The sequence below is a fragment of the Mustelus asterias genome, chromosome 18, assembly GCF_964213995.1.
Source record: "Mustelus asterias chromosome 18, sMusAst1.hap1.1, whole genome shotgun sequence".
Taxonomy (NCBI): domain Eukaryota; kingdom Metazoa; phylum Chordata; class Chondrichthyes; order Carcharhiniformes; family Triakidae; genus Mustelus; species Mustelus asterias.
Window position 1 is genome coordinate 11,704,325 of NC_135818.1, and position 25,086 is coordinate 11,729,410.

Consider the following 25,086-nt stretch of genomic DNA (forward strand, 5'->3'; position numbering starts at 1 on the left):
CCTGCATTCTCTGCAGTGAGAGCAAATTGTGTCGATCCTATCCATTACTCCCATTTGTTAATTGTTCCCATTTGAGATAAAAACGATGTTTGCATTTGCTAATAGGACATTGCAACTCTGCACATAAATCTGAGTTTAGATTAATCACATTTACAAATGTATTCTTTTGAAAGATTTGCATAGAAATTTCTTTTAATGAAAACAGAAATTTGAGAACATGGTAATTTTACTTGCAAAAAATTGTTTGGATTGATTTTATTTTGACAGTGAATAGAAATAAATTCATTGGTCTTCTGGCAAAATGAATATAAACACAGTGGAAACTTACCACACAGAGCCAGTGTGTGGCGACGAGGGGATTACAATCCTTTGGTTGGACATTAACACTGCAATGAAGTCACTGTGAAAATCCCCTAGTCGCTGCACTCCGGCACCTGTTCAGGTACACTGAGGAAAAATTTAACATGGTCAATGCACCTAACCAGCACATCTTTTGGAGTGTGGGAGGAAACCAGAGCACCCGAGGGAACCCACTCAGACATGTGGAGAATGTGCAAACTCCACACAGACAGTGAACCAAGCCGGGAATCGAACCCAGGTCCCTGGCGCTGTGAGGCAGCAATGCTAACCACTGTGCTACCGTGCCGCCTCTTGTGATATGTCACATGTCAGTTCGGAAAATGGTGTTGGTGGGGTGGGCGGGTCGTCATATTGTTCCTGTCATTTTTTTTAATGTACCAAATGCTGGACTTGAGGGACATTTTGGTCCTTTTATCTCGTCCCCATAATTGAACATAGGTTGGAGCGTTTTTTGCCTGCTTCAAATCTTGGGCCAATCTCCTCCTCCAATTTTCTATACATGGGATTCAAAACTTTGGTGGAGTTTGCACTCACACCAGTTCCTGTGTTCAGTAATGTACAGTGCCTTTCATCCCTGAATGAGGGACATTGCAAATATAACATTTACAGAACACGTGCTCAAAATCGTTCACGCCTCAATTCTACCTACTTCTGTAGCCTCCTCCAGTCCTATCCTCTTCTGAGAACCCTCTTCCGACTCTGGCCTCTTCGGCACCTCTGACTTTCTTCACCCATTATGGGTGACTGAGCAAGCTCCGCCCTCCTTTTGACATAGTAAGAAGTTTAACAACTGGACTTTAACCTGGTGTTGTTAAACTTCTTACTGTGTTTACCCCAGTCCAACGCCGGCATCTCCACATCATGACTCCTCTTGACAAGCATTTGATCAACTTTCTGAATGTTCCCCTGGTCTGTGAAGCACTGTGGGAAGTTTTACTTTCTTTTTGTTCATTCCTGGGACATGGGCGTTGCTGGCTGTCCAGCATTCATTGCCCATCCCTAGTTGCCCTTGGAGGGCAGTTGAGAGTCAACCACATTGCTGTGGCTCTGGAGTCACATGTAGGCCAGACCGGGTAAGGACGGCAGATTTCCTTCCCTAAAGGACATTAATAAACCAGATATTTTTTTCCGACAATCGACAATGGTTTCATGGTCATCAGCAGATTCTTAATTCCAGATATTTTTTAATGAATTCAAATTCCACCATCTGCCGTGATGGGATTCGAACGCGGGTCTCCAGAACATTAGCTGAGTTTCTGGATTAATAATCTAGCGATTATACCACTGGACCATCGCCTCCCCTGAGTTGAAGGTGTTGTATAAATGCAAGTTGTTGCTGGTTTCGCCTCTGCAACGTAAAGCCTTATCCAGCTTGTTAATGAAGCAATGTGAATTTTCTAAATGGGGAAAGGTTTGGGAAATCTGAGGCACAAAGGGACTTTGGAATCCTGGTTCAGGACTCTCTTAAGGTTAACATGCAGGTTCAGTTGCTGTTAGGGAGGCAAATTCAATGTTAGCATTCATGTCGAGAGGGCTAGAATACAAGAGCAGGGATGTACTGCTGAGGCTGTATAAGGCTCTGGTCAGACCCCATTTGGAATATTGTGAGCAGTTTTGGGCCCCATACCCAAGGCAGGATGTGTGGCCTTGGAAGGGGTCCAGAGGAGGGTCACAAGAATGATCCCAGGAATGAAGAGTTTGTCATATGAGGAGCGGTTAAGGAGTCTGGGTCTGTATTCGATGGAGTTTAGAAGGATGAGGGGGACCTAATTGAAACTTGCAGAATACTGAGAAGCCTAGATAGACTGGACATGGAGAGGACGTTTCCACTAGTGGGAGAGGCTAGAACTCAAGGGCACAACCTTAGGGTGCAAGTACGCTCCTTTAAAACTGAGATGAGGAGGAATTTCTTTAGCTAGAAGGTGGTGAATCTGGAGAACTCATTGCTACAAAGGGCTGTGGAGGCCGGGTCATTGAGTGTCTTTAAGACAGAGACAGATAGGTTCTTGATCAATAAGGGGATCAAGGGAGAAGGCAGGAGAATGGAGATGAGAATCATATCAGCCGCGATTGAATGGCAGAGCAGACTCAATGGGCCGAGTGGCTTAATTCTGCTCCTATGTCTTATGTAGCAGACAATCCGCACAAGTTTTTCTTCACACAAGGGGTTTTGCTTCCCTTGCCTACACCTGGTAACCTGGTCAGGAGGAGCAAGCCCGCAGCAGTTGTGAAGCTGGGAAGAGTGCCAGAATGAACGGAGGCAGTGATTTGAGCTTCATCGACTCGCACTGATGTGCTGTGCCACCTACTCGGAGGCAAAAAGGCCCCGCTTGTTGTTTCCATAACAACACTTCCTTGTTGATTTCTCACAATTACCACAATTATCACCATTCGCAATTATCCTGGTAGGGGGAAAAAAATGCAAATTCTCGTGTTTATCCTGTGTTTACACTGTCAAGATGCATTGGTGTTTAGAAGCATGTTTGCAAATGCAGTGTTTGAATATATTTGCATAATTCAATAGGTTTGCATTAATCTTGTCAATTCTGCTGTTTTTTTTCTCTCTCCACAGCAGAATTCCCCCCCATTCAATTCTTCATCACTGCATCTTTAAATAGCTATTTACGACTAATTTAAGGATTCGGTGATTCATTGATGGTATTAAAAAGATGCATTGAAATGAATTGATGCGCATGCTAATTATTGGAGTTCAGCATTAAGCCCTTGTTAGAATGCTGCCTAAAAGTATGATAGGGGGGAATTCTTCCATCCCGCCTGCTCTGGGAGTCATAGCGGGCGGGGGACGGACCATGCAAAGATCCATTGACCTCGAGTAGGATTCCACAGTTTTGGGGTGAACATGGTCGGAGAATCCCACCCATTTTTATTCAACTTTTACATTTTGACCCATCGAGCCTCTGCTATGTAGTTACTCTATCCAATTAGAACAAACAAAGAACAAAGAACAATACAGCACAGGAACAGGCCCTTCAGCCCTCCAAGCCCGCGCTGCTCCCTGGTCCAAACTAGACCATTCTTTTGTATCCCTCCATTCCCACTCCGTTCATGTGGCTATCTAGATAAGTCTTAAACGTTCCCAGTGTGTCCGCCTCCACCACCTTGCCCGGCAACACATTCCAGGCCCCCACCACCCTCTGTGTAAAATACGTCCTTCTGATATCCGTGTTAAATCTCCCCCCCCTCACCTTGAACCTATGACCCCTCGTGAACGTCACCACCGACGTGTGGTGTGGAGATGCTGGTGTTGGGTTGGGGTGGGCACAGTAAGAAGTCTCACAACACCAGGTTAAGGTCCAACAGGTTTATTTGGAATCACGAGCTTTCGGAGCACTGCTCCTTCATTAGGTGAGTGGACACACTCACACTGACGCACTCACCTGATGAAGGAGCAGTGCTCCGAAAGCTCATGATTCCAAATAAACCTGTTGGACTTTAACCTGGTGTTGTGAGACCCCTTGTTGCACTCAGTCATGGCCAGAGAATCGTCATCAAGGGCTTCTCTTGCCCTTCCTGCCCCAAGGTGTGTAGCTTGGGTGGATTAGCCATGGTAAATGTGTGGGGTTATGGGGATAGGGCTGGGGAGAGGGCATGGGTAAGATACTCTGTCAGAGAGTTGGCGCAGACCCGATGGGCCGAAGGGTCTCCTTCACGGGCGGCACGGTGGCACAGTGGTTATCGCTGCTGCCTCACAGTGCCAGGGACCTGGGTTCGATTCCTGGCTTGGGTCACTGTCTGTGTGGAGTCTGCACATTCTCCCCGTGTCTGCGTGGGTTTCCTCCGGGTGCTCTGGCTTCCTCCCATAGGGTCAGTTACTGCAGCTATGCTGGTAACACCGAGATATACCTCACCACTGGCTCTCTCAACAGCGTTCACTGACTCTAGTTTATCAGACTGGTGGTCAGGTTTCCATGACATGATGAGCAGAAATTCCCTCTAATTAAATATTGGGAAGACCAACCAAAGGGGAGGTGACGCCCTGGTGGTATTATCACTAGACTATTAATCCAGAAACTCAGCTAATGTTCTGGGGACCCGGGTTCGAATCCCGCCACGGCGGACGGTGCAATTTGAATTCAATAATATCTGGAATTAAGAAGCTACTGATAACCATGAAACCATTGTTGATTGTTGGAAAATCCCATCTGGTTCATTAATGTCCTTTAGCAAAACATGTTGCAGCTACATAAAACCTTGGTTAGGCCACCTTTGGAGTATTGCGTGCAGTTCTGGTCACCACACTACCAGAAGGACGTGGAAGCTTTGGAGAGAGTGCAAAGAATGTTCACCAGGATGTTGCCTCGTCTCAAGGGTGTTGCCTATGTTGCCTATATAAACGATCTGGAAGAAGGTGTAACTGGGGTGATCAGAAAGTTTGCGGACGACACAAAATTGGCAGGACTTGCAGATAGTGAGGAGCATTGTCAGAAGCTACAGAAGGATATAGATAGGCTGGAAATTTGGGCAAAGAAATGGCAGATGGAGTTCAATCCTGATCAATGCGAAGTGATGCATTTTGTTAGAAATAATGTAGGGAGGAGCTATACGATAAATGGCAGAACCATAAAGGGTGTAGATATGCAGAGGGACCTGGGTGTGCAAGTCCACAGATCCTTGAAGGTGACGTCACAGGTGGAGAAGGTGGTGAAGAAGGCATATGGCATGCTTGCCTTTATAGGACAGGGCATAGAGTATAAAAGTTGGGGTCTGATGTTGCAGATGTATAGAACGTTGGTTCGGCCGCATTTGGAATACTGCGTCCAGTTCTGGTCGCCACACTACCAGAAGGACGTGGAGGCTTTGGAGAGAGTACAGAGGAGGTTTACCAGGATGTTGCCTGGTATGGAGGGGCATGGTTATGAGGAGAGATTGGGTAAACTGGGGTTGTTCTCCCTGGAAAGACAGAGGATGAGGGGAGACTTAATAGAGGTGTATAAAATTATGAAAGGCATAGATAGGGTGAACGGTGGGAAGCTTTTCCCCAGGTCGGTGGTGACGTTCACGAGGGGTCATAGGTTCAAGGTGAAGGGGGGGAGGTTTAACACAGATATCAGAAGGACATATTTTACACAGAGGGTGGTGGGGGCCTGGAATGCGCTGCCAGGCAAGGTGGTGGAGGCGGACACACTGGGAATGTTTAAGACTTATCTCGATAGCCATATGAAAGGAGTGGGAATGGAGGGATACAAAAGAATGGTCTAGTTTGGACCAGGGAGCGGCACGGGCTTGGAGGGCCGAAGGGCCTGTTCCTGTGCTGTATTGTTCTTTGTTCTTTGTTCTTTGAGAGGTTGGATGAAGTAGGATTGTTTTCACTGGAAAGACGGAGACTGAGGGGAGACATGATAGAGGTCTACAAAATTATAAGAGGCACAGACAGGGTGGAAGTCAGTTTGACTTGTCAAAGTCAAAGGCTTTTTCTCAGGGTGGAAGTGTCAACTACAAGGGGGCACAGGTTCAAGGTGGGAGGGGGAAAATTTAAGGGAGATGTGCGGGGGAAGTTTTTTACGTAGAGAGTGGTGGGTGCCTGGAACATGCTGCCAAAGGAGGTGGTGGAAGCAGGCACATTAGCAACATTTAAGAGGCATCTGGATGGGTCCATGAATAGGGAGGGAATAGAGGGATACAGACCGGGTAAGGGCAGAAGGTTTATTTTTAGTTTAGTTGGGGCATCATGATCGACACGGACTTGGTTCCTGTGCTGTACTTTTCTTTGTTCTTTGTTGTTCTTTAAGTACCACTGCTGTGTTGTATGGTGCATTTGGCAGAGAGGAGCAACTGTGGAATAATTTGAAGATATTTTTGAATTGACTGTTGTGCCAGCTTGTGGGGGATTGTGACACAAATCCAGAAGTTTCTCTTAAAACATGGCTTTATTCTACTTTGTTTTTCACGGGAAAAGAAGTGAAGACATTAGTCCTCTCACGTTGAAGAGGGGAAAAGATGCATCAGATTAATTGCCACCATCTGAATTTCAGAACAGAGGGTGCATTACATTTGGGACACTAATGGATACTGTATTTGAAGGAAGGTTTAAGCCCAAGTTGTTACTGCACTGATCTAATTCCTATATATATATATATATATCTAGTGAGTCAGTCCAGGTCGTTCTAACAAATGAGACAAAAGACTATTTGTAGAAAGAATTTCCTGCAGTGCACCAGCACAATGAGGTTCAAGATATCACCAATAAAACATGATTGTATTCCCACTATGGTGGTGTCGTCAGCAAACTTGAAAATCAAGTTGGAGGGGAATTTGGCCACACAGTCATCGGTGTATAAGGAGTATAGTAGGGGGCTGAGAACACAGTCCGGTGTTGAGGATGATCGTGGAGGAGGTGTGTTGTTGCCTATACTTACTGATTCATAGAATCCCTGCAGTGCAGAAGGAGGCTATTCAGCCCATCGAGTCTGCATTGACCACAATCCCACCCAGGCCCTGTTCCCGTAACCCCACATATTTACCCTGCCAATGTCCTTGACACTAAGGGGCAATTTAGCATGGCTAATCAACCTAACCCACGCATCTTTGGAGTGTGGGAGGAAACCGGAGCACCCGGCAGAAACCCACGCAGACATGGGGAGAACGTGCAAACTCCACACAGACAGTGACCCAAGGCTGGAAATCGAACCCGGGTCCCTGGCACTTGAGGCTGCAGTGCTAACCACTGTGCCACCATGTGGTCTGTGGGTTAGGAAGTTCAGGATCCAGTCACAGAGGGAGAATCTGAGCTCTAGGCCGTGGAGTTTGGAGATGAGTTTCGGAGGAATCATAGTGTTGAAGGCTGAGCTGAGCTGAGCTTTAGACAGGCAGATGTCAGCAAACACAAGCTTGCAGACTCAACCTTAACGAGTCTGTGGGATACAAGCCAGCTACATCGATTTACAAATCAGTCAGAATGTCAATTGTGCCTCTTTGAAGCACTAATTGGGAATGCAAGGCATGGATAAGATAGGAACTGTCATTCCATCAATAGATGCCAGGCTGAAGATACTCCACATCAGCTTTGAATCTAGCTTATTGACAGCTTTGTGTTCGGAAGCCTCTTTAGGCTGTGATACATCGCAGAGCCCGTTGATCAGTTTATCAGTTCTCGACAATATATCCACATGTTAAGAATTGGGGAAAAGTAAGATTGAGAACAAAATGGATCAAAGAAAATAAAAGATGGAGTTGATTAGAGGCAGATGGCTGGAGAAATGATGAGATGCAAATTAGCCTATTAGTTGGAGAACATGTGTTTACATATGTGACTAGACTAAACAATGGGGATATAGTAGGGGAAACTTCATAGTGGAAAGATAAGGAAATTGACACACACCTGCCAAAAGCCAACTCCAGGAGGGATAAAATCAAAGGGAAAGATATAGTATAACTGTAGAACAGTAACTAAGGAGATGAGGGAGACACAGCTAACATCAGAACTGCAGGAGTTGTAGATATAACCTCCTTTGCTGAACCTGAAGACTATTTTCCAGACGTGGCCACCTTAACCTGCATCTGCTAATTATTTGCTGAACTTAGCTTGTAGAGTTACTTAATTTTGGATGTTGTGTGGGAACAGGGGTATGTCAGAGTTTCAGGTAACGTAGGTAGTTGGGACCCAAAGAATAGGTTTATGGAAATTGCATGTGTATATTCATCAAGAAGGGTATTGCAGCCCTTCTTGTTGTGTGTGCTTTTATTTTTCTGTCAAGTTAATAAGTATTCTTTATTAATTGTTCATTGAAGGGCCCGCCCATTCATTCCTCAGAATTGACGTAGACAGCACTGCTACATTGAATTTCTTTAATTGAGCAGAATTTTAAAATGAGCACTTTGCAGAAAGTGAAGAAAGCTGATTTTCTGGAGAGTGTGAGAGAGAGAGAGAGAGATATCAGCAAAAGCCAGTCCTGACACAGACTGGACTCAAACTTCACACTGAACATGTATAGCTGTATACAGAATTATAATTTTTCCTTTATCTGTGTTATGAAATTACTTGGTGCACACAGTCTCTAACTTTCATAAACAATTTGCAGCTGTGGCCATGAAGGTTTTGAAGTTTATTTATTAGCATCACAAGTAAGGCTTACATGAACACTGCAATGAAGTTACTGTGAAAATCCCCTAGCCAACACATTCTGGTGCCTGTTCGGGTCAATGCACCTAACCAGCACGTCTTTCAGACCGTGGGAGGAAACCGGAGCACCCGGAGGAAACCCACTCAGACACAGGAGAACGTGCAGACTCCACACAGACAGTGACCCAATTTTGGCTTATGAAGAGCCTGTTTACCTTTCAAAAATGCATCCAATTTTCAAGCTAATCCCAGCATGCCTGCTGAGTTTAAAATGCGGTCAAGTTAACTCTAAAGGCATTTAGTTACATAGGCAAAAATATCTTAAAATGAAGTCTTTACAAACCAAACACAGGGTTCCACATCCACACACTCATTGGACTGTTCCTTACATAATTCCTCACAATACAACAAAATAAAACACATGCATCACTACAAATCAGTGTTCCACGTTACCCTTCGGAGTTTTGTGATACCCTCACACGCAACATCAGGGGGCTCCATAACACACTTCACAAAACAGAGTTCCCCCATGTTATGTGTTTACACAACAGGTCAATTCAAAGGATCCTGAAAGCAGCCGATAAGAATTTAAGGATTTGTCACATTGAGCAGTTTAATGTACTGGGTGAAAGTTCGGTGGTATATTGCTATTTTTTATCTGCTGATGAGGAAGCACTTAACAGAAGGGGGTGTTTTTTCAGCCCATGCGCTCATGCGCATTTCGTGTTGGGGCTGTGCGGGGTCGGAGAATCGCAAAGGAGGGGCTTCGCATGTTCTGCGTCGGCGAGAACCCCCTGTGGGATTTCCCAGTCCTGCGCCCAGACGTAAAGAGTGGGAACAAGATTAGCATATTTAAATATTCATGTAAATTTAAATATTCATTTAAATTTAAATATTCATTTAAATATGCTTAATCGATTTCAAGCCGGTTTCTCCCTGCTCCTGAGATTCTCCGATCCTCGGGTGCAGCGGGAACCCAGTGTGAATCACTGCGGGTCTCCACAAATGGGGGCTTGGAGGCCATTGAGGTCCTCGGGTGGTCGTGGCACATGGCTGGGCAGTGCCAACCTGGTAGCGGCAATGCCCAGCCTTGGCCCCTCAACCCCTGGGACCTCTGCACCCCTGGCATGGTCATCACGACTGATTTTCATTTTCAATATCATGGTATTTTTGACGTTTAATGATATTAAATTTTTTATTTACAATCATGCAAATCAGGTTCAAGCACGTCACTGGTAGGGAGGACATGGGGAAGATCTCAAACTGAGATCTCGCCAGCGCAGATCCCACTTTGGCCCTCTTGCGAGACTTAGCGGACATAACAGGAGTTGCATGCACAGCGAACAGGGCCGCTCTCTCCCTCCCGCCCCATCTATTTCTTTCTTGTGAGAAGTTGTCGTCATTGTTTAGCGTGGGATTGGGTTGTGTGACCGTGATATTTTAAAGCCCGGGCCACTCTCCCCCGATACTCTCCCACCACTGGTGGCGATGGAAACATTAATAACATTGCCTTTCTTCTTCGAACACTGTTTCTCTTGATAGAACATTAGACGTCTCGATTGTATACACGCAGTATGGCCTTGGCAGCCAGAAGTCAGGAATGTGATTTTCCCACCGCCTTTGACAGGTTCCCGCTGTGGGATTTTCCAGCTCCAGCTGCACTGCACCTTTTGTATGTGTGGGATGTGACAGAGGAAGAGGAGTTACCGTCATACTTCACCTCGCAGCAAGAACATGACTTCAGGCAGCAAGGGAGTTGTATTTTTAATGGACGGACACAGCAGCAGTTTGCTGCAGACACAAAGAATTCCGCTTCACACATTTTACAAAATGAGCCAGGGTTTCTCCCAGAAATCCTGAGGCCATATTCTTCTTCCTCTTTGCTGCCGCTTGTCCCCCTTTCATCTTTCCCTTTACTCACTTTCTGTCATTCCTTTCAACCCATTCTCCACTTTCCACCTTCCTCCTTTCTGCTCTTCTCTCGACCCAGCTCACTTTTCTCTCCCCATTCTCTTCTCTCTCACTCTGTTTTCTCTCTCTCGCTCTCTCTTTCTCTCTTTTTCGCTCTCACACTCTCTTTTTCTTTCTCTGGCTCTTTCTCTCCCCCTGTCTCTTTCTTTCATTTTCTCTTTCTCTCTCTCGCTCTCTCTCCCTCTCTATATTTCCCTCTCTCTCTTTCATTTAATCTTTCTCTCGCTCTCTCTTTTTCTTTCTCTCTCTCTTTCTCTCTCACTCTCTTTATCTCCCCCTCTCTCTTTCTTTCATTCTCTTTTCTTTCTCATTCTCTTTCTCTCTCACTCTCGTTCTTTCTTTCATTCTCTCTTTCTCTTTCTCACTTGCTCTCTTTCTTTCTCTCTTTCTCACTCTCTCTTTCTCTCTCTCTCTCTTTATTTTGTTCTCACTTTCTCCGTTTTTCTCATTCGCTCTTTCTCTCTCTTTCTTTTACTCTCTTTCTCTCTCTCTCTCTTCCTCTCTCTCCCTCTGTTTCTTTCACCCCCTTGTTATTTCCTGCTTTTCCTGGTGGAAAATGAGATCAATGATCAAAGACGGAATTTTCCCAAGATCCGAAACAGTGGATGAACATCCTTTACTCATACCACTAATACCGGGGTGGCACAGTGGCACAGTGTTTAGCACTGCTGCCTCACAGCGCCAGGGACCCGGGTTCAATTCCGGCCTCGGGTCATAGGAACGAGGAGCATGAGTAGGCCATCTGGCCCCTCGAGCCTGCTCCGCCATTCAATAAGATCATGGCTGATCTTTTTGTGGACTCAGCTCCACTTGCCTGCCCGCTCACCATAACCCTTAATTCCTTTACTGTTCAAAAATTCATCTATCCTTGCCTTAAAAACATTCAATGAGATAGCCTCAACTGCTTCACTGGGCAGGGAGGTCCACAGATTCACAACCCTTTGGGTGAAGAAGTTCCTCCTCAACTCAGTCCTAAATCTGCTCCCCCTTATTTTGAGGCCATGCCCCCGAGTTCTAGTTTCACCCGCCAGTGGAAACAACTTCCCTGCTTCTGTCTTATCTATTCCCTTCATAATCATAGATGTTTCTGGAAGATCTCCCCTCATTCTTCTGAATTCCAATGAATATAGCCCCAGTCTACTCAATCTCTCCTCATAAGCCAACCCTCTCAACTCCAGAATCAACCTCATGAATCTCTCCTGCACCCCTTACAGTGCCAGCATATCCTTTCCCAAGTAAGGAGACCAAAACTGTACACAGTACTCCAGGTGTGGCCTCACCAGCACCTTATACAGCTGCAACATAAACTCCCTGTTTTAAACTCCATCCCTCTAGCAATGAAGGACAAAATTCCATTTGCCTTCTTAATTCCCTGCTGCATCTGCAAACCAACATTTTGCGATTAATGCTGCAATTTTTTACCATTTAAATAATAGTCCATTTTGCTGTTGTTCCTGCCAAAATGGATGACCTCACATTGACCAACATTGTGCTCCATCTGCCAGACCCTCGCCCACTCACTTAGACTATCTATATCCCTTTGTAGACTTTCAGCGTCCTCTGCACACTTTGCTCTGCCACTCATCTTAGTGTCATCTGCGAATTTGACACACTACACTTGGTCCCCAACTCCAAATCATCTATGTAAATCGTAAATAATTGTGGTCCCAACACTGATCCCTGAGGCAGACCACTGGTCACTGATCGCCAACCAGAAAAACACCCATTTACCCCCACTCTTTGCTTTCTGTTAGTTAACCAATCCTCTATCCATGCTAATACATTACCTGTAACACTGTGCACCTTTATCTTATGCAGCAATCTTTGGTGCAGCACCTTGTCAAATGCTTTCTGGAAATCCAGATACACCACATCCACAGGTTCCCCATTGTCCACTGGACATGTAATATTCTCAAAGAATTCCACCAAATTAGTCAAACATTCCCTTCATGAACCCATGCTGCGACTTCCCAATGGGACAATTTATATCCAGATGTGTCGCTATTTCTTCCTTGATGATAGATTCAAGCATTTTTCCTACTACAGAAGTTAAGCTAACCGGCCTATAGTTACCTGCCTTTTGTCTACCTCCTTTTTAAAACAGTGGCGTCACATTTGCTGTTTTCCATTCTGCGGGAATCACCCCAGAGTCCAGTGAATTTTGGTAAATTACCACTATTGCATTTGCTATTTCTCCCGCCATCTCTTTTATTACCCTGGGATGCATTCCATCAGGGCCAGGAGACTTGTCTACCTTTAGCCCCATTAACTTGCCCAACACTACCTCTTTCGTGATAATGATAGTTTCTAGGTCCTCACCTGCCATAGCCTTCCTGTCATCAATTTTTGGCATGTTATTTGTGTCTTCCACTGTGAAGACCGACACCAAATACCTGTTCAATGCCTCAGCCATTTTCTCATTTCCAGTTATTACATTCCCCTTCTCATCCTCTAAAGGACCAATGTTTGCTTTCGCCACTCTTTTTCATTTTATATATTTGTGAAACTTTTGCGATCTGTTTTTATATTCTGAACTAGTTTACTCTCATACTTTTCTTTATAGCTTTTTTCGTGACTTTCTGCTGACCCTTAAAGATTTCCCAATCCGCTAGTTTCCCACTAATCTTTGCCACTTTGTATGTATTTTCTTTCAATTTGATACCCTCCTTTATTTCCTTAGATATCCATGGCTGATTATCTCTTTTTCTACAGTCCTTCCTTATCACTGGTATATACTTTTGTTGAGCACTGTGAAAGATTGCTTTGAAAGTCCTCCACTGTCCCTCAATTGTCCCACCATAAAGTTTCTGCTCCCAGTCTACCTTAGCCAACACCTCCCTCATCCCATTGTAGTCTCCTTTGTTTAAGTACAAGACACTGGTATTGGATTTTGCCTTCTCACGCTCCATCTGTATTTTAAATTCAACCATACTGTGATCATTTCTTCCAAGAGGATCCCAAACTGTAAGATCATTAATTATTCCTGTCTCATTACACAGGACCAGATCTAGGATAGCTTGCTCCCTCATAAGTTCCATTACATACTGTTTTACGGTTATTGGATAGGCACATGGAGCACACCAGGATGATAGGGAGTGGGATAGCTTGATCTTGGTTTCAGATAAAGCTCGGCACAACATTGTGGGCCGAAGGGCCTGTTCTGTGCTGTACTGTTCTATGTTCTATGAAGCTATCGCGGATACATTCTATGAACTCCTCCTTAAGGCTGCCTTGACCAACTGGGTTTGACCAATTGATACGTAGATTAAAGTCCCCCATGATAATTGCTGTACCATTTTTACATGCATCAGTTATTTCTTTGTTTATTTCTCACCCCACCATGATGTCATTATTTGGTGGCCTATAGACCACGCTTATCAGTGACTTTTTCTCCTTACTATTTCTAATTTCCACCCAAATGGATTCAACCTTTTTTCCATAGAACCTATATCATCTCTCACTACCGCCCTGATATCATCCTTAAATATCAGAGCTACACCACCTCCCTTACCTTCCTGTCGGTCCCTCCGAACAGTTTGATGCTCCTAGTTATTTAACTTCCAGTCGTGACCATCCTGCAAACATGACTCTGTAATGGCCACGAAATCACACTCGTTCGCAATGACTTGTGCCGTCAACTCATTTACTTTGTTTCGAATGCTACAAACATTCAGATAAAGTGCCCTTTTGCTAGTTTTTAGACCTTCTTTTTGAATTCTAACACTTCCATTAATAACATCTCCTGAGTTCTCCTTTCTTTTAACTTTTTCCTGATTTTTGATGTAGTTGGAACCTTCTCCCCCACATTTTGTCCTTGCTCCCTCCTTCTCGGACTCCTTACATAGGTTCCCACTCCCCTGGCATATTAGTTTAAACCCTCCCCTCCCCAACCGCTCTTGCAAACACTCCCCCTAGGACATCAGTCCCAGTCCTGCCAGGTGTAACCCGTCCAATTTGTATAGGTCCCACCTCCCCCAGAACTGGTCCCAATGCCCCAGGAATCTGAAACCCTCCCCCTGACACCATTTCTTCAGCCACGTATTTATCCGATGCATCCTGTCATTTCTACTCTGACTAGCACATGGCACCGGTAGTAATCCTGAGATCACTACCTTTGAGGTCTGATTTCTTAACTTTCTTCCTAGCTCCCTATATTCTGCTTTTAAGACCTCATCCCTTATTTTACCTATGTTGTTTGTAGCAATGTGTACTACCACCACTGGCTGCTCACCTTCCCCCTTCAGAATGTCCTGCAGCCGCTCTAAGACATCCTTGACCCTAGCACCAGGGAGGCAACATACCATCCTGGAGTCTCGTTTGCGGCCACAGAAATGCCTGTCTATTCCCCATACAATTGAATCCCCTATAACTATTGCACTGGCACACTTTTTACCCCTCCCCTCTGCAGCAGAACCAACCGTGGTGCAACAAGTTTGGCTGCTGCTGCTTTCCCCAGAGGTCATTCCCCTCAACAGTATCCAAAGTAGTATATCTGTTCTCCAGGGGAATGGCCACAGGGGATTCCTGCACTACCTGCCTATCTCTCTTGCTCTGTCTGATGGTCACCCATTCCCTTCCTGCCTGCGGAGTCTGAGCCTGTGGTGTGACCGCCTCTCTATACGTGCTATCCACGATACTCTCTGACTTGTGGATGCTCCACAGTGTCTCCAGCCGCCGCTCCAGCTCTGAAACTCGAGCTTCCAGGAGCTGTAGCTGGAGACACTTCCTGTACACATGCTAACCCAGGGGACTGGAACTGTCCCCACCCTGCCACATGGAGCAAGAGGAGCAAACCATGGCTTGGAGCTCTCCTGTCATGTCTTATCCCTTTAAATTAAACTTTTGAAAGATGTTTTGTTTCGGATTATATCCAATTTTCTAGGTCCCTTCTTTCCTGCTCCTTGTTACTAATGAATATAACCTTTACAAACTATAAACCACACAAATTACACAGAAACACCATTGTAGTGTACAACAACTACTATGCCAAGAGCAAAAAGAAAAAAATAACACTTACTGACCAATCAGCGCTCTCCCTTGTGTAGCCTCTGCTGCCTGTTTCACCCAACTCCAAAAGCACTCCTCTCAGTCAGGCAGCACTCACGGTGCAGTCAGAGCAGCATTCTGAGGCCTGTGTTTTTATCGGCACAACTTACAAAGCCCTGGAACTGGTTTTAACTAGTTGTACAAACAACCAGCCAAGTTCAGTTGAGCGCTGACTCAGCTGATTCCTGTTGCAGGAATGCACTAAAGTGCAGCTTTTAACTTCCCAAATAAGAACTAATTTATCTCACCCTGAAAGCAAGTTTAATGACTACCTACCTCCTTATAACTTATCACTCCCTGTTTTCACCCAACTCCAAAAGCACTCCTCTCAGCCAGGCAGCACTCACCGTGCAGTCATGTCTGTGTGGAGTTTGCACGTTCTCCCCATGTCTGCGTGGGTTTTGGTGCTCCGGTTTCCTCCCACAGTCCAAAGATGTGCAAGTTATGTGGATTGGCCATGCTAAATTGACCCTTAGTGTCAGGGGGACTAGCAGGGTAAATATGTGAGGTTACGGGGATGGGGCCTGGGTGGGATTGTGGTCGGTGCAGACTCAATGGGCCGAATGGCCTCCTTCTGCACTGTAGGGATTCTATGATTCTAATACTGGCAGCCTCTGTGAGGACTGTAATCTGTGAGTTACTATCAGTGGGAGGCCAGAGTGTGTATATTATTGCTGATGTGAGGTTGGAATGTCTGCTGCACACTTCTGGTTGTGTGAGTTGGAGTGGTGTGTGTGGTTGGTGGTAATAAGTCAAGAAAATTACAGTTTGATAATATATTTTTATTGGCTATCACTCACTAGTGAGGACGATTGTCTTCCATGAATGCAAAGATGGGTAATGAGACTGATTCAGGATCTGCAGATGTTGTGGCACATGGGCAGTTGTCACGTGGGATTGTGTATTATCAGTTCAGATCATGGCGTCTTCATTGCTCTCACTTTTCCCCCTCATGTAGTCTCCAAATGCTGGGATCCCTCCCAAATACTGTGCCACCATCTGGTTGGATCCACAGCGAAGGTCTCCCATAGGTTGTTGCATTTCTTCATGTTGGCTTTCAGCACATCCTTAAAGAGCTTTTTTTAAAAAAGATTATTCTTTTGTGGGCGTGGATGTCATTGGCAAAGCCACCAGTTGCTGCCCATCCCAATTGCCCTTGGACTGAGTGGCTTGCTAGGCCATTTCAGAGTCAACCACATTGCTGTGGCTCTGGAGTCACATATGGGCCAGATTGGATAAGGACGACAGATTTTTGTACTCGCTCTCCTGGTGGAATAGGGCTATTGGTGATGATCAGCCCATGTTCTGCACATTCCGTAAGGAGAAGAATGCTGATGGAGTTGACATTTCCAATTCCTTCCTGACTAATCATTCCATTGGCACAGTGGTTAGCGTTACCTCACAGTGCCAGGGACACAGGTTCGATTCCCGGCTTGGGTCACTGTCTGTGCAGAGTCTGCACGTTCTCCCCGTTTCTGCGTGGGTTTCCTCCGGGTGCTCCAGTTTCCTCCCACAGTCCGAAAGACATGCTGATTAGGTGCACTGGTCATGCTAAATTCTCCCTCAGTGTACACGGACAGGTGCCAGAATATGGCGACTAGGGGATTTTCACAGTGACTTCATTCCTGTGGTAATGTAAGCCTACTTCTGACACCCATAAATAAACTTTAAAACCATTCTGTAGACTGGAATCTCTTCCAACTCTGGTGTTGAAGTCTCTGAGAAGAATAAGCCTGTCTTCCTTTGAGAACTTGGTCAAATTTGGCATTGAAATCCACTTTGGCTTTGTTGTCTGCTGTCCAGAGTTGGGGCATTGGCACTGATCACATTGGCACACTGTCTCCTTGCCAACTTGCGATGAAGGGCGCAATATTACGGACTGTTCTTGCCATGCTCCTGCAGGAGCGAGGATAGTCAGAAGGTGGAAGAGTCAGTTACCAGGGGGTACAGCTATAAGGTGCGAGGGGCAAAGGTTTAAAGGAGATGTACGAGGCAAGTTTTTTACACAGTGGGTGGTGGGTGCCTGGAACTCGCTGCCGGGGGAAGTAGTGGAAGCAGATACGGTAGTGACTTTTAAGGGGTGTCTTGACAAATGCATGAATAGGATGGGAATAGAGGGAGATGGTCCCCGGAAGGGTAGGGGGTTTTAGTTCAGTCGGGCAGCATGGTCAGTGCGGGCTTGGAGGGCTGAAGGGCCTGTTCCTGTGCTGTAATTTTCTTTGTTCTTTGATGGAGATTTTGGCGCCCAGCCAAATCTCCGCTCTCTGCAGCGGGATGGGAATATCCCACCGGCGTGAACGGTGGTAAAATTCCGGCTGAAGAGTTATGAGGCGTTCGTTTCTTCCGAGAGGAATCTCATGCCGCGAGTTCACAAGTTCATTCCTGGTGGCAAATCTGACTTTTGTGACCTCTGCATTTTTCTTCCCATTTCCCTTTCCAGAAGGAAGTATAACCACCTCGGAATTCCCTGAGCTGCCCCTCTCCATATTGCTGGAATACTCGGACAACAACCACAGTGCATTTGCAAAGTTAATGCAGATGAAGACTTGCTCTACCTTCCATTTTAGTTAACTATTAATAAATGCAAAAAACTAAACTGGCATTTCTAATGAGTTCAACAATAAACACAGCACGAAGGTCAATTAGAATCATAGAATCCCTACAGTGCAGAAGGAGGCCACTTGGCCCATCGAGTTTGCACCGACAACAATCCCACCTAGACCTATAAACCCACGTATTTACCCTGCTAATCACCCCGGCACTAAAGGGCAATTTAGCACGGCCAATCAATCTAACCCGCACACCTTTTTGGACTGTGGGAGAAAACCAGAGCACCTGGAGGAAACCCACGCAGACATGGAGAGAATGTGCAAACTCCACACAAACAGAGACCCAAGCCGGACCGATTGAAAATCTGTACAGCTATGTCTGGCAGGTATGAATTGGGCAGAATGGTGGCATAGTGGTTAACACTGCTGCCTCTCAGCGCCAGGGACCGGGTTCGATTCCCGGCTTGGGTCAGTGTCTGTGCAATGTCTGCACATTCTCCCCGTGTCTGCAAACCCGGGTCCCTGACGCTGTGAGGCAGCAGTGCTAACCACTGTGCCGCCCTTTGTTTTCTGCCTGCATATACAGTTAAGTAGAATGGAACAAGACACAGCATCTCTCCATTTGTATTAATTTCAACATTGGTATTTATTTATTAGTGTCACAAGTAGGCTTACATTAACACTGCGATGAAGTTACAGTGAAAATCCCCCAGTCGCCACACTCCGGCGCCTGTTCGGGTACACTGAGGGAGAATTTAGCATGGCCAATGCACCTAAGCAGCACGTCTTTCAGACTGGGAGGAAACTGGAGCACCCGGAGGAAACCCACGCAGACAATGTGCGGACTTTGCACCGACACTGACCCAAGCCGGGAATCAAACCCGGGTCCCTGGCGCTGAGAGGCAGCAGTGTTAACCACTGTGCCACCATGCCACCCAATACATACCTGTTAGACGTGGCTGTACAGATTTCCAATCGGTCTGTCTTTATCTCAGGCCTACGTGACTGGTTCCTAAAATAACTTATCCCTGTGTCACCTGTTTATGTGAATTCACCAGGCAAGCACTGTTTGATTTGCAGTACAGCAGACACAGAGTGAAGAGGATTAGCTTTCAGAGTCCTTACTGTCTTTGTCTCCCATAACATGCAACAGACAACTTTCATCACCTCCCCACAGCCAACAATGCATTATTTCATGCTTTTGAAAAGGTCTAAATTCTTTTTAAAATTCCTGATTTCTCCCCTTCTTTCGTGAAGTTGATCCTTGGTTATGCAAGAGGACAGCACTTAACTCAAGTCACAATGCGCTTACTGTTTGGCCTTGGTTGTAACAAAGACAGCAACTCATTATCAAAGGGCGGCACGGTAGCGCAGTGGTTAGCACTGTTGCTTCACAGCTCCAGGGACCTGGGTTCGATTCCCGGCTTGGGTCACTGTCTGTGTGGAGTTTGCACATTCTCCTCGTGTCTGCGTGGGTTTCCTCTGGGTGCTCTGGTTTTCTCCCACAGTCCAAAGATGTGCAGGTTAGGTTGATTGGCCATGCTAAAAATTGCCCCTTAGTGTCCTGAGATGCGTAAGTTAGAGGGATTAGTGGGTAAAATATGTAGGGATATGGGGATAGGGCCTGGGTGGGATTGTGGTCGGTGCAGACTCGATGGGCCGAATGGCCTCTTTCTGTGCTGTAGGGTTCTATGATTATGCCTAGAGTTAGTGTGGCTATTATCTCACAGGCGCATATAGTTCCTGCATATTTTACCCAATTTTTTTTTAGCTGCTGGAAAGAGAGATGTTGCTGAAGTTTTTCGTCTTGCACTCATGAGGACAAATGCAAGAACACCTCACTTTCAAATGACAGGGGAAAAGGGTGCTGATTGGTTGGCAAGTTGACTGATTGGATGACATGTTGCCATGGAGAAAGCAACAGGGGCCACTTATAGGCTCCCCAAGCAAAATTAAAAGACTTGGAAGCGTTCCTTTCGTTGGCAGAGGATAGGTCCTGTGGATAAATGTATGTCACTTCTAGCGAGGGTATAGAATCATGGAATCCTTCAGTGCAGAAGGAGGCCAATCAGCCCATCGAGTCTGCACCGATCACATCCCACTCAGGCCCTATCCCCATAAACCCCATGCATTTACCCTAGCTAGCCCCCTGACACTAAGGGGCAATTTAGCACGGCCAATCCACCTAACCCGCACATCTTTGGACTGTGGGAGGAAACTGGAGCACCTGGAGGAAACCCACGCAGACATGGGGAGAATGTGCAAACTCCACACGGACAGTGACCCGAGGCTGGAATTGAACCCGGGTCCCTGGCGCTGTGAGGCAGGGTGCCACCCATAAAGGGTAAAGGGGCCACAATATGAGCCATTATCTTAAATTGTTAGTTAAATTAGTAGCGATTGGCACAGTCAGGGACAATGTTTCTGGTTTTGCATGCATGTGCTGATTGAATACTGTCTCGACTCTGCTTATTATGAAAAATCTAAGAAACACGCTATCTGATTTGATCAGCCAATTGAGGGGATGTACAGCCCAAATATTTCTCCTGTGATAGGAGAAGAAGGAAGACAGTGAAGAGTGATGTTGGTCCCTTGAAAACTGCAGATGGTGATAGTGTAAATTAACAGTGGGAAATGGTGGACCCGGGGAATAATTACGTTGGACTTGTGTTTACAGTGGAGGATGACGGCAACATACGGTGGCATTGTGCGGCACGGTGGCACAGTGGTTGCCACTGCTTCACCGCGCCAGGGACCTGGGTTCAATTCCAGCCTCAGGTCACTGTCTGTGTGGAGTTTGCATGTTCTCCCCGTGTCTTTTTTTCAATTCATTCGTGGGACATGGGCATCGCTGGCTGGCCAGCATTTATTGCCCATCGCTAGTTGCCAGAGGGTGGTTGAGAGTCAACCACATTGCTGTGGCTCTGGAGTCACATGTAGGCCAGACCGGGTAAGGACGGCAGATTTCCTTTCCTAAAGGACGTGAGTGAACCAGATGGGTTGTTCCGACAATCGACAATGGTTTCATGGTCATCAGTAGATTCTTAATTCCAGATATTTTTTATTGAATTCAAATTCCACCATCTGCCGTAGCAGGATTTAAACCTGGTCCCCAGAATATTAACTGAGTTTCTGGATTCATACTCTAGCGATTATACCATTCGGACATTGCCTCCCCATTAAACCCATCTGCGTGGGTTTCCTCCAGGAGCTCCGGTTTCCTCCCACAGTCCAGAAATGTGCGGGTTAGATGGATTGGCTGTGATAAATTGACCCTTAGTGTCAGGGGGATTATCAGAGTAAATATGGGGGGTTACAGGAATAGGGCCTGGGTGGGTTTGTGGTTGGTGCAAAGTCGATAGGCTGAATGGCCTCCTTCTGCACTGCAGGGATTGTATGAAATTGTATTGTATGGAATACGGGACTGCTCAATGAATCAGGAATGGGGACTTAATCAACATTAAAATACCAGCAGTGAAGAAAATAATAGCACTGAAGCACGACAGATCTCCAGGATCAGATGATTTTAAGTTTACGTTTATTTATTAGTGTGACAAGTAGGCTGACATTAACACTGCAATGAAGCTACTTAGATATGGGCCACAAATGCTGGCCTTGACAGCGATGCTGTGGAAGAAAAGAAAAACACATTTTGGGATGTCCTGATACCTTTTTCACCACTGCAAAGTTGGAGAGGTGGTGGCGCAGTGGTATTGTCACTAGAATAGTAATCCAGAGATCCAGGGTAATTCTCTGGAGACCCAGGTTCAAATCCCACCGTGGCGGATGGTGAAATTTGAATTCAATAAAAAAAAAATCTGGAATTAAGAATCTACTGATGATCATGAAACCATTGTCGGTAAAAACCCATCTGGTTCACTAATGTCCTTTAGGGAAAGAAATCTGCCATCCTTGCCCGGTCTGGCCTACATGTGACTCCAGAATCACAGTAATGTAGCTGACTCTTAAATGCCCCCATGGATGGGCAACAAATGCCAGTCCAGCCAGCGATGCCCACACCCAATGAATGAAAAAAAGTCTCTTATCCGTCTGCTTTCTAGTCTGAAGAATCTACAATTTTCTAACCTCTCTTCAAAGTTTAATCCTCTGACACTCTGGTGATCTGAGCCCCTTCCGCAGATCAGCTATTTGCTTTAAAGTTTATTTATTAGTATCACAAGTAGGCTTACATTCACACTACAATGAAGTTACTGTGAAAATCCCCTAGTCGCCACACTCCGGCACTTGTTCGGGTCAATGCACCTAACCAGCACGTCTTTCCGACTGTGGGATGAAACCGGAGCACCCGGAGGAAACCCACGCAGACACGCAGAGAATGTGCAAACTCCGCACAGACAGTGACCTAAGCCGGGAATCGAACTTGGGTCCCTGGCGCTGTGAGGCAGCAGTGCTAACCACTGTGCCACCGCGCTGCCAGTTTCTGAGTGTCAATTCTCTATTCCAATCATGCCTATAACAGATTTTCACTTAAGGCCAAACTTACAATTGAGAGGTTTCTAGTAACCGGAGTTTCCACTGGATGCTGCATCTTTGGGTTAAGTTACCTCACTCCACTCTCAATCATACTGTCAGCAGCTCTGACTTTAACATTGGGAAATCCATCTGCTTGTGGACTTAAGGAATGCCCCCAAGTCGCGCATTCCTTCAAACTTTCAAGGGTTGCTGCATTGCAGAGAAAACACCAGCGTTAAAAAAAATTCCCCTGTCTGCCTGGCTGGTAAATAAAATCATTGCAGTCTCTCTGATTTAGTATGTAGCCCAGCTGACAATATGCACAATTCAATAGCTGCAAGGAATTTGCAAATGTATTCTGCGCTTCAGAACGTTTGTGTGCCACGTTCTTCCGGCACGTCAGTGCGAAGAAGGGAATAAAAGTTGTCGAGGTTCTGAGACTAAAATCTGAGGCAAGTGCTTCTCGCATCAAAGGGCAGTGGCAGTCAGATTGGGGAAGATCTGTGTACATAATATTTGGGTGACTGTTCAGCAGGATGAGACAGCTGATTGCAGAGCTCATCAAACATGATGCATTTAAAAGTAAATTTGTCACGTGATTTGAAGGGCATGGGATCACTCTACCTTGCCTGAGTTAGATTGGAAATCACTCCACTTCTACAGGGTCCCTCAACGTCTTCGGGACAGTGGTGGGCAACCTGTGGCTAGCGGGCCACGTGCGTGCAGCCCATCCGTGTCTTGAGTGCGGCCCATGAGTCACCTTGTTGACCCTTGCCCATGCGCAGGGTTGCCAGATTCTGCTGGTTTTGGCCCATGTCTTTCCTACCAGTGTTGACTAAAGTGATGCACACACTGGCGGCACGGTGGCACAGTGGTTAGCACTGCTCCCTCACAACGCCAGGGACCCGGGTTCGATTCCCAGCTTGGGTCACTGTCTGTGTGGAGTCTGCACCTTCTCCCCGTGTCTGCGTGGGTTTGCTCCGGGTGCTCCTGTTTCTTCCCACAGCCTGAAAGACGTGCTGGTTAGGGTGCATTGGCCATGCTAAATTCTCCCTCAGGAGCCAGAGTGTGGCGACTAGGGGATTTTCACAGTAACTTCATTGCAGTGTTAATGTAAGCCTACTTGTGACACTAATAAACAAACTTAAACTTCAGGCTTGGAACAGCTTCTGTCAAGTCATCTGTCAATCTTCCACAGTCTATTCACGCTCTCATGACTGTTCCAGTTGGGTCCCCATGAATCTTTTTTCATGCTTCAGTATTCCTTGTTAGAACATGAGATCAGAACTGCACACATTACTTTATGAGTGTGAGCAAGTCAAGATCCTATATAAGCTTCATATAACCTCTCTGCTTTTGCATTCTGATCATCTAGAAATAAAGCCTAGTGTTTTGCTTGTACTCGTTGTGACTTTGTTAACTTGTGTTGCGTCATTTAGGAACATAGGAGCAAGAGAAGGCCATTCGGCCCATTGAACCTGCTCCACCATTTGATTAGATCACGGCTGATTATCTCCCTGTGCAGTCCCCATATCCCTCAATGTTATTTGTAATTAAGGAGTATTTGTCATTAGGGAGGCGATGGCCTAGTGGTATTATCGCAATTAATTCAGAAGCTTGGCTAATGTTCTGGAGACCCGGGTTCGAATCCCACCACAGCAGATGGTGGAATTTGAATTCAATAAAAATTATCTGGAATTAAGAATCTACTGATGACCATGAAACCATTGCCGATTGTTGGAAAGACCCATGTGGTTCACTAATGTCCTTTTGGGAAGGAAATCTGCCGTCTTTAGCTGGTCTGGCCTACATGTGACTCCAAAGCCACAGCACGGTAGCACAGTGGTTAGCACTGCTGCTTCACAGCTCCAGGGACCTGGGTTCGATTCCCGGCTTGGGTCACTGTCTGTGTGGAGTTTGCACATTCTCCTCGTATCTGCGTGGGTTTCCTCCGGGTGCTCCGGTTTCCTCCCACAGTCCAAAGATGTGTGGGTTAGGTTGATTGGCCATGCTAAATTACCCCTTAGTGTCCTGGGATGCGTAGATTAGAGGGATTAGCGGGTACAGTATGTAGGGATATGGGGGTAGGGCCTGGGTGGGATTGTGGTTGGTGCAGACTCGATGGGCTGAATGGCCTCTTTCTGTACTGTAGGGTTTCTATGATTTCTATGAATGTGGTTGAATCTCAATTGGCCTCTGAAATGGAAGCCACTCAGTTCAAGGGCAACTTGGGATGGGCAATAAACTTTGGCCAGCCAGTGATGCCCATGTCCCACATTAGTCATATGGTACATTTATCGAAGGCCTGTTGAAAGTCCATATACATCACATCCAGTGCAGTGACTTTATCCACTCGGGGATAATGCAACTCAACAATGAATGTAGCACTGGCCCGTGATGGGAAGATCTTAACTTAAGAGTTGCACAAAGCAGAAATCGATTCAGAAAATGCAAATAGCTACACTGGTTTGTTCATTCACTGTTAACTGAGGTTCAATGTCTTTGTCTCTTCCTCATCCTTTGGTCTGATTTGAATTGATTTGATTTATTATTGCCACATGTTTTAGAATAAAGTGAAAAGTATTGTTTCCTACAATACAGACAGAG

At 45.9% G+C, this 25,086-nt stretch overlaps 1 protein-coding gene across 5 annotated transcripts in view; it reads left to right on the forward strand.

The window, feature by feature from the left end:
• Window positions 1-25,086, forward strand: part of slc8a3 (solute carrier family 8 member 3) — a 470,313-nt gene that overhangs the window by 69,296 nt on the left and 375,931 nt on the right. The window lies entirely within an intron of this gene.